Genomic DNA, 6,315 nt, shown 5'->3' with positions numbered 1-6,315 from the left:
GGTCCGCACAGCTGCGCGTGGCTAAATTATGTCACTGTTGCAACCGTACGCCGCACCTTATAAATTTTGCAGAAAAACATGGCGGACAAGCAGTAGATCCTTGCAGCTGAAGTACAGAAATACTGCCATTGATAATTTATTGTTTATTGTATATGACTTTTACATTGTTTACTGTCATTTCTTGTTACCTGCCTAGGAACTACAGTTGGAAAATAGCATATTTATATCTGTATTGCTTGCAGATGTTCATCAATATTAATTGTTTCTATAAATTTGTATTTGTATAAAGTATATAAGTGTTTGGGTACAAGTGTCTGTTTTGAGTGGACCACCTTCTCTTCCTTTTCTGTTGCAGCAGCAAATAAATCAACAGAATTCCTCTTCTTCAAGAAGTTGACACGTAAGTGTCGCCATGCTGGAAGTCGAGTAAACAATGGCAAACGTCTTCCGCTGTAGTTTAGTACCGTGGTAGAAGTGTGTTTTCGATTCATTGGCCCCCGCAGTTGGAAGCAGACGCCACACGGAGTTTAAAGTCACACAGGATCTCTCAAGCGGATTTCTGCGCAGCTCGTTCATGCGCAAATATAACCCAGCCAACCTTCAATCCACCTTTTAATACCAGCACTATTAAGTCACAATCATATAAACCATCAACAGCCATTGTGAGCTTTCACGGTTTTGCTCTGATTAACCAACCACAGTAGGGCAAAATGGGGGAACTAGCTGGCCCTGTGATGAGAATGTGAAATCTGATTAAAGAAAAAGCCACATTGCTAATAGTGTTTCAGTGACATGGGCCAGTACTTCTGATTCTAAACGCCCCAAGCAGAATAGATTGACATGGTAACACATAGTTCCATGAATAAAGTGAGACACTGTACTACAAAAAATTCAGAAAATCAGTACAAAGCTTCTCATTGGTCTTATCATATCGACATTATATTGTACATTTAAAGTAGAAATTAAAAGTGTGGATATGGCAGACCATTTGATTTCGACGAGTATTAAAAATTGTGCATTTTATAATGACATCGTGCTGTGCTCTGAAGCCTTAATTCATTTGTAGAACTGCACAGAGTAGGTGCCAGCTGCCATGGGCCTGTGACTCTTTCAAAATGTTTAAGAATCTGGGACGTGTGACGTACTTATCTCAACATGTCACACTGCAAATAAATTGGTCCCAGAAGTCTTTGGAGCTGTCAGCAAGTCACTTTGTATGAGGGCTTCATTCATCACTTTTTCCCCAAAGTTGCAAAAGTAGCAGAAATGAAATATGGGAGTTTTTGTAGATCTTTGGCTTGATGCATATTCCAGTGGCATTGAACCTTTGAAGAACAAAAAACAATGAATTCCTGTTCATTGGCTGTTACATTGTTCAATGCAATATGAGTATACTGAATGCAGACAGCTCAGATTTATGGTGTCATATGCAGTTGTCTTCATTGATATTGAACATTTAGCCGTTCAGGGTTTCAGGTGCCTTGCTCAAGAGCAAATGCAGTAATTTGTAGAGTGGGTCAACCCAAAACTGAACCTTAAACCCTGTTCTTACGTAGCAACATCTTTCGATGACAACGTTGAGTATGCGATTGCACGATTCATGCATTTCCATAACATGCATTATGACACTTGATGCTGATATCCTTGAATGTATTTGAGAAGTAGTTCTGGGTGTAATGATGATTACACAGTACAGTCAACCATCTGGGCCCCACGGTTGATGATGTGTACTCCAAACTCTCTGGCAACACCTCTCGTTCTTTCTGGCAACGTGATAATTTACTGGAGACGTGTGAGGATCCTGGAGTGAATGAATGTGCGCCAAATATTTCAACAGAAGCTTTGAGCTTGATACAAGCAGTGTAGACTAGAACGTGACAAGATTTTTCTTTGGAGAAAAACTTTCTCATGAGAACAGGGTAGCCAGAGGCCAATCAAACTCTAAACTATGGCAATGTTACTACTATGCATGATAATAAATATAATATGGCAGTCGAAGTGTGCTATGCGGTATTGGAACCTTGCATTCAGTGCATTCCAGGGACCTTCCCAGCATCAGTGAGTCACGTGGATGTTTTTTCATAAGAGTTAAAATGCGTGTGTTGATATCCAAGCAGAATCTGTAGTAATGCTACATATGGTCAAAGTTACTTAATATTTATGACATCAAAACATGTTTGTGTACAAGCTTGTCTGTAACTAGATACCAAAGCAGAGCACTTGGCAGAGTGTAGTGAGTTTAGAGGCCCAACCTCGAAAAACCCGGTCCCAACCTTCTGAACTTGGAAGTGTGGGAAATGATTTGGGAGCATGCAAGCACGATGTAGCACTTTTAGTGCAGGAGGAACTTTTGTTGTGTGCAGGGCTACTTCTGACTCCGTAAGCACCATCAGTCTCTGCGCTTCCTTGTTCGGCTGTCCAATCAGAGCTTGCGTGGACTGTGATGGTGAAAACCTGCATAAATCCCTGATCGGAAATATACTGTATATATAATAATCTGTAATCTAATAGTCTGCTCCGACTATTGTGTCTGATTTGACGGCGTACTGTGGCGACCATAACTTCACTTCTTACGTGATACATTTATTCAGTCATTAAATAAAGCCGGTCAACAAAGGTGAAGTATCCGCCTGCTGTGCAGGATCTCCACTTCTGATTGTTTATCGATCCCTTTACAATTTACCCCTATTGAGGAACAGGGTCAAGGAATCCATACCTGCATTATACACATTTTATGTTTGCTGACCTTTCCACTTGAAAAAATGGTTTGGAGGTAAGCAATGGTACCACCATTGAAAGATCAAACACTCCAGAAATTGAACAATTTCATGTTTAGAATATGCTATGTGGTGCAGGGTCGAGAGATCAATACCTACATTGTCCAAATTATATATTCCTGGAGGTTTTTTTCCTTTTGACAAAAGCATAGACTGAAATTCAAGACAAGCACGATTAGTGTCCGGAGTCTGGAATCCATCTGGAAGCAATGTGCAAGGTCAGGAGGTTTAGAATATTGCAACAGATATGTGCCTGTAAATATTCTCATTCATATACGTCATTTATTGTCAAAGCATTGAATCGATCGCAACTAGACAGCTTAGGTTGTCTCAGATGATTTTCCGCCTCTCATCTGAACAGGCTTCATCGGTTCATGCTCAATTACTGGGTTGGACAAAACGCTAGTCTGACAAGATAGGCCGGCTCGAGTCTGAGATTTTGGTGCAAGATCCAAAGTATTTATCCTCTAAAGGATACGTACTCTAAAGCTCAGCTTGCTGATGGTTGTTGGCAACTGTCAATTCTGATCAAACGGTCTGAAATTCATGCGAGCGCAATACTTCCAGAAGGATCAAAGACTCCAGAAATATAATTTTTTTGTGTTAAGAATGTGCAAGGTCTGGGATGTTTAGTATATGGCAAATTTACAATGCAGCAGTGTGAATAGGCTGAAATGGTAAAGAAACGTCCTTTCCTTTCTGAAAACCCATGGTCTGAAGTTCAGGTCAAGCACGATTGCTTCTGAAAGGATCAAAGACTCCAGAAATTGCCAAGGTGCAAGGTCGGGAGGTCTATTATATTGCCGCAAGGGGGAAATTAGCTGGGGAAATGATAGAGTACTTGCTTCGCACGTAAGAGGTAGTTGCAGGTAGGAAGTTGCATGTATTTCCGACTATGCTTTTTCCAGAAGAAGGACTATAAAACATAAAATTTGGGGAATGCAGTTATCCACCCCTTGGAGAATAGGGTAGAGGAATCCATACCAGCATTGTCTACATTTTACGTTTACTGACCTTTCCTCTTGAAAAATGCATGGTCTGAGATTCAGGTCAAGGATGATTGCTTGCTCCAAAAATTGAACATTTTTGTGTTAAGACTGCAGGGTCTAGAATATTTAGTATATAGTAGCAGATATGAAACATGCATGGCTGCATTCTCCAAATATTGTGTCCGTGGACGGATCTAAGACTCCATAAATGACCAATGTGCATGCAGATATGTGGTGCTGGGGGTGTTAGCGCAAAGGGTAGCGCGCTCACTGAGCATATGACAGGTAGAGCGATCAATGCCCTCCAAATAGTATTTTTCTTCTTGAAAAGACACACTGTTTGGTTAACCAGACAGTCCCACATTGTTATTCTGATGTTTTCTCAACCTTGAATCCAACATCTTGCTTGATACCCCCTTTGAGATATAGGGGAGTAGCAGAAAGATCAAGTGCAGTAAAAGCTCGATGAGGATGGGATTCGAACCCACGCGTGTAGAACACAATGGATTAGCAGTCCATCGCCTTAACCACTCGGCCACCTCATCCTTAGAAAGGAGTACTATGCCGAAAAGGATGCATCCAATGCAGTACATGTGCTATATGTCGCAGAATATATATGTCACCTCATTATTCATCAAGGGATATGATCCAGCATCTCTCTTGCTTCGCATAAAAGATGTGGAGGCACCGATATAGGCAATCTCCACATTTTTATGTTCACTGGATGCCTTTGTTAGAAATGGCGTATTTTCCATCATTGAAAGGACAACTGCCCTCGTAAGAGGATCATTTTCTCCGTTCTAATAACTTGCACACAAAGTGTGTCCGTGGAAGGATCAAAGACTCCAGAAATTGCCAATGCGGATGCACATGTCTGATGCACTTGCCGTTAGCTCAAGTGGTCGAGTCCAGACAGGCTGTGACCAGACAGTGACACATTGTTTTAGCTAATTGTTGCACAAAGATATAAACTATAAAGCTCGATGAGGGTGGGATTCGAACCCACGCATGTAGAACACAATGGATTAGCAGTCCATCGCCTTAACCACTCGGCCACCTCATCCTGATGCTCAGGCTGTGGTACAGACTTATACGGTCATGAATAACTCTATTCATTCTCTCTTTTATTTATATATCAGATAGATTAAAGACTCGCCAGGTAATACGCCTTTCTTTGTAAAAAAACAAAAAAAGCATAATCAGAAATTGAGACCAATCACAATTGTTTTCATGGTAATTATCTCAAATGGTAGAGTGCTTACTTAGCATGTAAAAGGTAGCAGAAGCAACGCCTGTGTTCTCCAAAGTTCATCTTATGGCTTTTTGCTTGAAACAAAAGGCCTCCTCTACGGAGGTCTGGAAAATAAGTATTTGAGTAGTACTTGTGTTGTTTAGTGTTAATTTGTGAGGATTGCTTTTATAGTTATTACCCCATATCTTCTTTCGTTTATTTTCAAGCATGCAGAAAGTCCCTTTCCTCATGATCCATATCAGTGAAACATGGTGGCCTTTGGTTGTGTCAATTCAACAGATTTATTGCTGTTATCTTACTGAAAGGGGGAATTAGAATCAAAGAGTCCTGAAATTGCCAAGGTGCAAAGTCAGAAATTGGAGTATATTGCCACAAATGTGCGAAAAGGGGAATAAGCTCCAATCGTAGGGCTTAGCATTCTCCTAGATTCTAAATGTTATACACTTCAATTTCAGACCATTTGTTTTTTTTTCAAGAGCAAAGGCCAGCAAGTATACAATTTTGAGAAGGCGGTGATTGAACCCTTTACCATTAGCTCAAATGGTAGCGTGCTTGTTTCGCATACAAAAGGTAGCGGCATCGATGACTCTTGAATATCAGAGCAAAGGCCAACAAAAATACAACGTGCAGAATGTGGTCATTGAAGCCTTTACCACCCATGAATGACCCCATAGTGAAATAGGATAGAGGTACCCTTACCCACATTCTCCATATTTTATGTTTGCTTGCCATTCCTCTTGAAAAAAAACATGGTCTGAAATTCAGGTCAAGCATGATTGCTTACTTCCAGAACGATCAAAAGCTGCAGAAATTGAACATTTTCGTATTACGAAGGTCTTGGGGGTTTAGAATATGGCAGCAGATAGATGTGCAGGGAAAATATTATCAAATGGTAGAGAAATCAATGCCTGCATTCCCCAAATTTTACATTCCTGGGTGCCTTTCCTCTTGGAATAAGTCAGGAATTCGGTTATTGTATTTCAGGTCAAACACGATTGCATTTACTACTTATTTTATTCAGAAAATGTATATTTTTGGTAGCTCATTTAAGCTATGTTAGTGTTAGCTAAAAGACACATACATTTTGTGTGTTTTGCAATGACAGATAATGTTGGATGTTATGGTTGTTGTGTCACATTTCGAGCTGCAGACCTTGCATGCGGCTGTTCTCTTCTTCATACCCTCATGGACAAAATAATCCCTGAACTCTGGCTGGGCAATATTGCTTAAAAAAATGATCCCAATATACAATATTTCCATCCATCCGTATTCTATAGTGCTTGTCCTCATCGGGGTC

The 6,315-nt window shown here is 40.5% G+C and overlaps 2 non-coding genes across 2 annotated transcripts; both read right to left on the bottom strand.

Annotated features, from left to right (window-relative positions):
- Positions 1–4,229: 4,229 nt before the first annotated feature.
- trnas-gcu (transfer RNA serine (anticodon GCU)) lies at positions 4,230–4,311 on the bottom strand. Its single transcript has one exon. It is a non-coding gene; the product is annotated as a tRNA-Ser (tRNA).
- A 436-nt stretch (positions 4,312–4,747) lies between these two features.
- Positions 4,748–4,829, bottom strand: trnas-gcu (transfer RNA serine (anticodon GCU)). Its single transcript has one exon. It is a non-coding gene; the product is annotated as a tRNA-Ser (tRNA).
- Between the last annotated feature and the right edge of the window lie 1,486 nt (positions 4,830–6,315).

This window comes from Doryrhamphus excisus, linkage group LG11, assembly GCF_037039965.1.
Source record: "Doryrhamphus excisus strain RoL-2023G ecotype Guam linkage group LG11, RoL_Dexc_Guam_v1.1, whole genome shotgun sequence".
Classification (NCBI taxonomy): domain Eukaryota; kingdom Metazoa; phylum Chordata; class Actinopteri; order Syngnathiformes; family Syngnathidae; genus Doryrhamphus; species Doryrhamphus excisus.
The sequence above is the reverse complement of the archived record's forward strand: the minus strand, read 5'-3'. Positions and strand labels throughout refer to the sequence as shown.